The sequence below is a fragment of the Schistocerca americana genome, chromosome 1, assembly GCF_021461395.2.
Source record: "Schistocerca americana isolate TAMUIC-IGC-003095 chromosome 1, iqSchAmer2.1, whole genome shotgun sequence".
Taxonomy (NCBI): domain Eukaryota; kingdom Metazoa; phylum Arthropoda; class Insecta; order Orthoptera; family Acrididae; genus Schistocerca; species Schistocerca americana.
Window position 1 is genome coordinate 945,769,214 of NC_060119.1, and position 10,633 is coordinate 945,779,846.

Sequence of the window (10,633 nt, forward strand, 5' to 3'; positions counted from 1 at the left end):
AAAATTCCTAGGGTTGCATATTGACAGCCAGCTTAGGTGGAGTGAACATGTTACAACGTGTTACGCACTTAGAGTTCTCTCCTCAGTATGCAGTGATGAATGTCTAAGAACTGTATATTTTAGCTATGTACATTCAGTCATAAGCTATGGGATAATTTTCTGGGGAAATAATGTACTCAACTTACAAACAGTTTTTAAAGTGCAGAAGAGAGCAGTGAGAATTATAACTAAAAGCAGTAAGTGGGCTCACTGCAGAGAACTATTCAAAATACTTGGTATTCTAACTGTTCCCTGTTTATTTATGTTCCACACTACAGTATATATAAAGAAAAATATAGTGAATTATAGTACAAACAGCATTTTACACAGCTATAGCACAAGAACAAGCCACTGCCTTCATCTAGATAGGAGAAACAAGCATAAGACCCAAAAAAGTTTCTTGTATCAGGGTGTAAAATTGTATAACAAGCTGCCACAGGAAATCAAAGAAATTAACAGCATGTACTGTTTCAGAAAAACTCTTAAACTGTATTTTCAGGAACACTGTTTTTACACAGTAAGTGAATATTTAAATGTTTGAATGTAATTTAAGTGACATAATGACATTGTATTGTATATTCTGTAAATGTATAACAAGCTGCACAGGACATCAAAGAAATTAACAACATGTACTGTTACAGAAAACCCTTAAACTATATTTTCAGGAACACTGTTTCTAAACAATAAGTGAATATTTAATTGTTTGAATGTAATTTAAGTGATAAATGTCATTGTATTTGTATACTCTGTAAATGCATATAAAAGTGTCAATGTATCTGCAAAAATCACTGTATCCAAACTGACAACATCCATACATTGCAAAATGTCTACGGATGGCTAATCAAATAAATAAATAAATAAATAAATAAATTCCTTAATATTCCTCGATAAGCATCTTATTTCATTATCTGGGCAGCTAATAGATTTTAAAAACAACACTAGGTCCTTTTGTTCTTGTCAGGGTGTTCATCTCTAAAGCTAACAGCGATATTGCATCTGACTGCCAAGATGGCATCAGTAACAGCAGTGTGTGATAGTTTCTCTCAAGAAAACAATAATTCTAAAGTAATCATTTGTGTAATCTGTATTTCAAATGTGCTAAATGGTTTCAGACTTTGCTTAGAATCACAATTACGGATACATTCTGCATGGGCGAGATACATTAATGCAAAAACTGTGTTTTCATGTGAATGTGATCAGGGAAGTTGTAACGGATTTAACGCTATGTTAGTCGCTTACGCTACCGGACGTGAAATTAATGTGTTACAAAGTGTGTTGTATGAATTGCGAAGTGTTAAAAAAAACAATAAAAGTCCTAAAAGCAAAGCTATGTGAATTGAATGGAGTATCACCACTTAACACAAACTCAGAAATCTACAGCACATCTATTCTTCCTAAAATGAGTGTAAATTTTAAAAAATACGAACTAAAAGCAACTAAAAGATCGCTGTACAAAATAGATACAATGCTCTGGAAATACGTGATGAAATAAAATCTTGTGGCGAGAGAGTGGAAGGAGTAAGTGTCATGAGAACTGAAAGTAAACAAGCCTCCGAAAAGTTCGTTACACCTAACATACAAGCAACTATTAACAAAAACCTCGAGCGAAAACTTAACAACGCAGCCCATAACGGGCTCAAAACGTTAAAATCTGTTAATAATATAAGACACAGAGACTGTGAAAAGAAAGAAGATCGTATAATAGACTGCAAAACTTCAGAAGACTTGAACACAACAAATAATGCTTTTACTGTATATATACTTGCGGACAGTCTTGGAAAAAGACTGGCAGAAACCCTACATAACTCAGGATGCAGTGCTACTAGCGTAATAAAACCTGATGCTCCACTGAAAGAGATCGTCAATAACTGCGAAAATCTGAGTATCAAGATGAAGAAAAATGATTGTGTTCTAATCCTAGGGGGCGGAGTAGACGTCCGCTGCAATGATGTATTATCATCAAGACGAGCAGTTTTTTACTGTTAGCTTAGGCATGAAACTAACCTGAAATGGCAACAGAGTTCACTGCCTACAGATAGAAGTAGTACAAGTTTATATGCCAACTGGCTCCATGTATGACAAAGAGATTGATTAAATGTATGATGAGATAAAAGAAATTATTCAGACAGTGAAGGGAGACGAAAATTTAATAGTTGTGGGTGACTGGAATTCAATAATAGGAAAAGAAAGAGAAGGAAATGTAGTAGGTGAATATGGAATGGGGGTAAGAAACGAAAGAGGAAGCCGCCTGGTAGAATTTTGCACAGAGCATAACTTAATCATAGCTAACACTTGGTTCAAGAATCATGAAAGAGGGCTGTATACATGGAAGAGGACTGGAGATACTGGAAGTTTTCAGATAGATTATATAATGGTAAGACAGAGATTTAGGAATCAGGTTTTAAATTGTAAGACATATCCGGGGGCAGATATGGACTCTGACCACAATTTTTTGGTTATGAACTGTAGATTAAAACTGAAGAAACTGCAAAAAAGTAGGAATTTAAGGAGATGGGATCTGGATAAGCTGAAAGAACCTGAGGCTGTAGAGAGTTTCAGGGAGAGTATCAGGGAACGATTGACAGGAATGGGGGAAAGAAATACAGAAGAAGAATGGGTAGCTTTTAGGGATGAAATAGTGAAGGCAGCAGAGGATCAAGTAAGTATAAAGACAAGGGCTAAGAGAAATCCTTGGGTAACAGAAGAGATAGCATTAAGGGTAGATGACACATTAGTAACCGATGGGCATAGTGTGGCAAATCTATTTAACAAGTACTTTATATCCATTACTGATAGAATGGGGTTGTCAGGATCACTAAATAATGCCCTTGAATATCTGAAACTAGCCTTTACAAATAGCTTCCGGTACATGAATATGTCACTCACTTCACCAAAAGAAATAATTTCCATAATAAAATCTTTAAAAACAAAGCATTCTAGTGGTTATGATGAAATATCAACAAAGTTAATTGAGGCATGTTCTTGTGAGTTTAGTACAATTCTAAGTTACTTGTGTAACCAGTCAATTATAACTGCAACATTTCCTGACTGGCTAAAATATGCAAATGTTAAAACTCTATTCAAGGAAGGGGATGAAGAGATGCCATCAAACTACAGACCGATTTCACTTTTGCCAGGATTCTCAGAAATTTTAGAAAAAGTAATGTACAGGCAGCTTCTCAACCATCTGACCACAAATAACATATTATGAAGCACACAGTTAGGATTTCTGAAGATTTCTGATATCGAGAAGGCTATTTACACCTACAGTGAAAATGTACTTAATTCGTTAAATAACAAATTACAAGCAACAGGTATTTTCTGTGATTTGTCAAAGGCGTTTGATTGTGAGAATCACAACATCCTTTTAAATAAATTAGAATTCTATGGTGTCACAGGCAGTGTTGCAAAATGGTTCAACTCATACACACTAACAGGAAACAAAGAGTGTCAGTGCAAGGGACTAGTGAATTAAGTCATCAGTCGTCATCAGAATGAGAAGAAATTACATGTGGTGTCCAACAAGGATCCATCTAAGGGCCATTGCTTTTTCTTGTATACATTAATGATCTCTCATCAGTTACACTGCCAGAACCAGAGTTCGTTTTGTTTGCAGATGACACAATTATTGCAATAAATAGAATGTTGAGTGTAGTTCTAGAAAGCTCTGCTAATGATATTTTCATGGATATTAGTAAATGGTTTAAATCCAACTCACTAACATTAAATTCGAAAAGACTCACTATGTGCAATTCAGAACCTGTAAGAGGTTTCCACCCAGCATATGCATCAATTATGAAGAAGAGCAGATAGAAGAGGTTGACTGTCTTAAATTCCTGGTATTACAACTTGATGATAAATTCAGTTGGGAGAAGCACACTACAGAACTGCAGAAATGCCTAATCTGTATTTGCATTTCGAGTGTTAGCAGACATAGATGACATAAAAATGAAAAAGCTTGCATACTTTGCCTACTTTCATTCCATAATGTCATATGGTATAATATTTTGGGATAACTCTTCAAATCAAACAAAAGTTTTCAGAGTCCAAAAGCATGTAATACAGATTATTTGTGGAGTAAATTCACGGACGTCCTGTACAAACCTCTTCAAAGAACTGGGTATTCTTTTACGGTATATTGATAATTTTTACTTATGGACCATCTGACAGCAACTGAATAAAACACAATTTTAGTGCCATACGCGTTTCACCTTTAGTTTCTGCAAGGCGTCATCAGTGGCAGGTTGCGTGGACAATTTCTTACATATTACGCTCCTGTTGCATTTTTGGTGTTGTTCTTCTTCTTATGAACGCCAATTTACTGTTTTTTCCACATTCCACAGCACTATGCACTGAACGCTTGTTTTAATACAATGCAAATGCGTAGGGGATACCGTGATCATGAAGGCGGTTCCTCCGGGGTGAGGCTCTTCTACTGCACTTCGGTCGAGCTGTCCCCCGCGATTATTCCAAATGTAACTCGGGCGCATAATTTTTGGTAGTCGGGACTTGCGTTCGCGCTGTCCCGGTGTCTATTTCAATTGCAAACACAGTATTCTGAGATAGCAGTCGGTAACTAGTGCGTCTGAGCACTCGGCCAGCAATGTGTTCCGCAAGGGACTGCCAAACGCAGCAGCACTCGCGCTAGGTGCGTACCACATGTCTGCGTCGACCTGGCGTCAAACCCAGACCCAGAGCACACTGTCTGTTCGATAACTGGGTATACTAACTAATGCCTCTCAGTATATTTAATCCTTAATGAAATTTGCCCTAAATAATATATCTCTTTTTCCAACAAACAGCTTAGTTCATACATACAATACCAGGAACAAAAATGATTTGCACAAGGACTTAAAAGCACTTACTTTAGTTCGAAAAGGCCCATTACTCAGGAACAATCATCTTCAATAATTTGCCAGCAAACATAAAAAATTTAGTTACAAATAAAGATCAGTTTAAAAGGAGCTTGAAAGACTTACTAGTGGCCAACTCCTTCTACTCCATTGTATATGTATTGTATATATTCATACTATTGGTATTCTTATTTCAGCTCAAAAAAAAAATTGACATGTTCCACATCAATGAGGAGCTACTCAGCACGGATCTATGGAACAAAAAACTAATGTAATCTAATCTAATTTGATGAAAGGAGAAAATATAAAAATGCAGTAAATGAAGCAGGCAAAAAGGAATACAAATGTCTCAAAAATGAGATAGCCAGAAAGTGCAAAATGGCTAAGCAGGGATGGCTAGAGGACAAATGTAAGGATTTAGCGGCATATCTCACTAGAGGTAAGATAGATACTTCCTGCAGGAAACTTAAATAGACCTTTGAAGAAAAGAGAACCACTTGTGTGAATATCAAGAGCTCAGATGGATACTAAGGAAAGTCGGGAAGGCAGAAAGGTGGAAGGAGTACATAGAGAGCCTATAAAAGGGTGATGTACTTGAGGACAATATTATGGAGATGGAAGAGGATGTAGATGAAGATGAAATGGGAGATATGATATTGCGTGAAGAGTTTGACAGAGCACTGAAAAACCTAAGTTGAAACAAGGCCCCAGGAGTAGACAACATTCCATTAGAACTACTGATAGACTTGGGAGAGCCAGCCATAACAAAACTCTACCATTTGGTGAGCAAGATGTATGAGACAGATGAAATATCCTCAGACTTCAAGAAGAATATAATAATTCCAATCCAAAAGAAAGCAGCACTGAACTGTCAGTTTAATAAGTCACAGCTGCAAAATACTAATGTGAATTCTTTACAGACGAATGGAAAAACTTGTAGGAGCCGACCAGTTTGGATTCCATAGAAATATTGGAACACGTGAGGCAATACTGACCCTATGACTTATCTTAGAAGACAGATTAAGGAAAGGCAAACCTATGTTTCTAGCATTTGTAGACTTGGAGAAAGCTTTTGAAAATGTTGACTGGGATACTCTCTTTCAAAATCTTAAGGTGGCAGGGGTAAAATACAGGGAGGAAAAGGCTATTTACAGTTCGTACAGAAATCTGATGGCAGTTTTAGTCGAAGGGCATGAAAGGGAAGTAATGGTTGAGAAGTGAGTGAGACAGTGTTGTAGCCTATCCCCGGTGTTATTCAATCTGTATATTGAGCAAGCAGTAAAGGAAACAAAAGAAAATGAATTAAAATCCATGGAGAAGAAAGAAAAACTTTAAGGTTCAATGATGACATTGTAATTCTATCAGAGACAGCAAAGGACCTGGAAGAGCAGTTGAATGTAATGGACAGTGTCTTGAAATGAAGATATAAGATTAACATCAACAAAAGCAAAACAAGAATAATGGAATGTTGTCTAATTAAATCAGGTGATGCTGAGAGAATTAGTTTAGGAAATGAGTCACTTAAAGTAGTACATGAGTTTTGCTATTTGGGGAGCAAAATAATTGATGATGGTCAAAGTATAGAGGATATAAAATGTAGACTGGCTATGGTAAGGAAGGTGTTTCTGTAGAAGAGAAATTTGTTATAGATTCGAGTGTCAGGAAGGCGTTTCTGTACATACTGTATTTGTATGGAGTGTAGACATGTATGGAAGTGAAACATGGGCGATAAAAAAGTTTGAACAAGAAGAAAGTAGAAGCTTTCAAAATGTGGTGCTACACAAGAATGATGAAGATTAGATGGGTAGATAACATAATTAATGTGGAGGTATTGAATAAAATTGGGGAGAAGAGAAATTTCTGGCACAACTTGACTAGAAGAAGGGATCGGTTGGTAGTACATATTCTGAGGCATCAAGAGATCACCAATTTAGCATTGGAGGGCAGCATGGAGAGTAAAAGTTGTAGAGGAGACCAGGAGATGAATACACTAAGCATATTCAGAAGGATGTAGGTTACAGTAGGTGCTGGGAGATGAAGAAGCTTGCACAGGATAGAGTGGCGTGGAGAGCTGCATCAAACCAGTCTCTGGACTGAAGACCACAACAACAGCAACAACAAAGCAATTACCCAAGTATATTTACCCAGGAAATTGAGTTTAAATGTCTCTGAGGTTTTACTAAACAGAAATATATAAATGATGCCTTTGTGTGTCTGTCTAACTGTATTCTTATCAAACTCTGAAGAAGTCTTATAGGGCAGCAGCGAATCCAACCCAAATGATATATCTATTGGTACTATTAAGCAGGTCCAATGAAATGTATAATTAATCATTGCAATATGTAATTTAATCTTTTCTTTTATTACTTTTCCCTTAGTTCCTGTTACACCCACATTATACACATCTGTCACTGGGGGTATCGGACACACATGATTATATCAAATTATCTTCATCAACTCTTGGAATATTATTGATATGTCACTTCCTGAATCAAGATGAATACTTATGCCCACTTCAAGTATTTTGTCACCAACCATCAATTTCATTTTGTCATCCTTATCTATCCATCCTCCTCCAGTAACCACTCCCTGGTTGGCATTGTATGTGTAAATGCTACTGTTCTTTCTAGCACCTCTTTCTGGCATGTGCAGCTTCACTGGAGTAGCCTTGTCCAATTCTTCATCTTTTTCTTCTCCTTCACAGCCTTTGATGTCTGATACCCTCACAAGGTGCTATCCATGGTGAGTGAGGGGTGATGAAAAAGCAGGCAGCCCTAGGACCCATAGGCTGCAGGTCCTTTAGTCATTGTCTGCAGGTTGCTGGGAAGAGGGATCCTGAGAGGAAGTCTTGTCAGTGGAAGATGTACGAGGAGGAAATTTCTTCTCTAGCCATATATGGGAAGTGGTTCCTGAAGATGGTGCTCCAGGAATTGTAAGAGGGGAGGGGGTGGGGGAGGTCTGTTTTGGGAAAAAAAACTGAGGTGGGGGTGGAGGAGTGTGACAATGCAACTTTCGCATAATTGGTCATCATGTCAACAAGATATGGGTGGTCATACATTTTCATGTCTTGGTATTTGATAAGCAGACAATAAACTTATATTCTTGTATTTTTTTCTTAAAGCCTGAAAGCCAGTGAACCAGGTGGATGGTGTTTTATGCAGTTGACACACAAAAAGATGACTGTTCACAAGGACTACCTTCATGGGGTGTTCATCCACAGTTTTCAAACTTAGAATCTGCCTGGAGCAGGGCGTCTTAAGACCAAGGCATAAGCATCAAAAACATCTCATGGGTGGCAGTCATTTGTTAAATCATCCATGGGACCATTCTGTACACTCCTACTCCTTAGTTGGGGAGTTGGCAGTTCAGGCAAAAGCAGTGTTGGCTCCTGCTTGGCTTTTAAGTATACACAAGAGCCTGTGCAGGAATTATGCATAGATAATGTAGAACAGTGAATGCAGAAATGTTATTTAAGACATTTTCCTCCATTGGTCCACACTACAAAAAATATGTTGAGAATGAAAGTCAAACCCAGAAAAGGGCCAAAAATTGCTTCAGCCACAAGGTGATGTAAAGTGAATAACTGAATACACTGAGAAAGGATAGCGAAACTCAGGTAATAGCCAGGCCATCATCAAAGATTCCCATCATGAGAAACTAAGTAAGAGAAGGAAGAATATTTGAGATGAGAGACTGCAACAAGAAAGGAAGTAGTGGCTGCAATAGCATCGGACCTTGTGCTCATCATGCACATATTTACAAAAGAATTGTGCGCACCTTGAAGGTGAATTTAATGTGACCTGTCTTTTTAAAGCAGTAATGTTGTAGGTCAGTAGCTCTGTAAAAAACCTGTGCTGATATTCATACACACATTAAAAAAAAGTTTTGCATCACCTCGGTTCTGAGAATTCTGGAACCTGTACAGGAAATTGGAACAGAGATCAACATAAACATCATTTCGCCCTTTTTGTTGCTCATGAAAACTACACATTGCATGTTGTATCAGCATACAATGAGACCTTCAGACGTGGTGGTCCAGATTGCTGCACTCACCAGTACCTCTAATACCAGTAGCATGTCCTCCTGCATTGATGCATGTCCGTTTTCATCATGGTATACTCTCCATAAGTTCATCAAGGCACTGTTGGTCCAGATTGTCCCACTCATCAATGGCAATTTGGCATAGATCCCTCAGAGTGGTTGGTGGGTCATGTCATCCACAAACAGCCCTTTTCAATCAATCCCACACATGTTTGATAGGGTTCATGTCTGGATTACATGCTGGGCACTCTAGTTGAGAGACGTTGTTATCCTGAAGGAAGTCATTCACAAAGTGTGCATAATTGGGGCACAAATTGTCTTCCATGAAGACGAATGCCTCGCCAATATGCTTCCGATATGATTGCACTATCGGTTGGGGATGGCACTCATGTATTATACAGCTGTTACAGCACCTTCCATGACCACCAGCAGCATCGGCCCCACACAATGCCACCCCAAAACTTGAGGGAACCTCCACCTACCTGCACTCAATGGACTGTGTGTATAAGGTGTTCAACCTGACTGGGTTGCCTCCAAACATGTTTCCGATGTAGCTTTGTTAAGGTATATGAGACACTCATCAGTGAAGAGAATGCGATGCCAATCCTGCTCTCGCTGGACTGTGTGTATAAGGTGTTCAGCCTGACTAAGTTGCCTCCAAACATGTTTCTGATGTAGCCTTGTTGAAGGTATATGAGACACTCATCAGTGAAGAGAATGTGATGCCAGTCCTGAACGGTCCATTAGGCGTGTTGTTGGGCCCATCTGTACTGCGCTGCATGGTGCCATGGTTGCAAAGATGGACATTGCCATGGATGTTGGGAGTGAAGTTGCACATCATGCAGCCTACTGTGCACAATTTGAGGTATAAAACAGCATCCTGAGGCTGCACAAAAAGTGATATTCAACATGGTGGGGTTGCTGTCAGGGTTCCTCTGAGCCATAACTCATAGGTAGCGATCATCCACCGCAGTAGTAGTCCTTGGGCAGCCCAAGCAAGGCATGTCATCAACAGCTCCTGTCCCTCTGTACCTCCTCCATGTCTGAACAGCAACGCTTTGGTTCACTCCGAGATGCCAGGACACTGCCCTTGTTGAGAGCCCTTCCTAGCACAAAGTAACAATGCAGACATGATCGAACCATGGCATTGAATATCTAGGTATGGCTGATCTACAACCAACATGAGTCGCGTACCTCCTTCCTGGTGGAATGACTGGAACTGATTGCTGTAGGACCCCCTCCGTCTAATAGGTGCTGCTCATGCAAGGTTGTTTACATCTTTGGGTGGATTTAGTGACATCTCTGAACAGCCAAAGGTACTGTATCTGTGATACAGTATCCATGGCCAATGACTATCTTCATGAGCTCTGGGAACCAGGTTGATGCAAAACTTTTTTTCATGTGTGTGTAAATAAGCCCATTTTCTGAGTAAAAAATTCTCATGAGAATATGGTGATATGTCATGATTATGAAAGTACCTAGCAATACGCACTCCACTGCAGAGTGATAATTTCATTCTGAAAGTCATGGTTAAGCTACAAAAATATAGCTAAGGAAATGAAATAAACATAGAGCTCACAAATACTGGGTGGTTAAAATTAAAGTGCAGCTACTCATAGAGGTCCAGTGTGGGCTGTTGTTACTGGAACATGATGGATGTTCTAATGCCTTAATACAGAATCAGTTTATGCTGGAAAGAA

General features: G+C 38.7%; 1 non-coding gene across 1 annotated transcript; it reads left to right on the top strand.

Annotated features, from left to right (window-relative positions):
* The first annotated feature begins 4,412 nt into the window (after positions 1–4,412).
* Positions 4,413–4,569, top strand: LOC124552832. Its single transcript, XR_006967986.1, has one exon. It is a non-coding gene; the product is annotated as a U1 spliceosomal RNA (small nuclear RNA).
* The last annotated feature ends 6,064 nt before the right edge of the window (positions 4,570–10,633 follow it).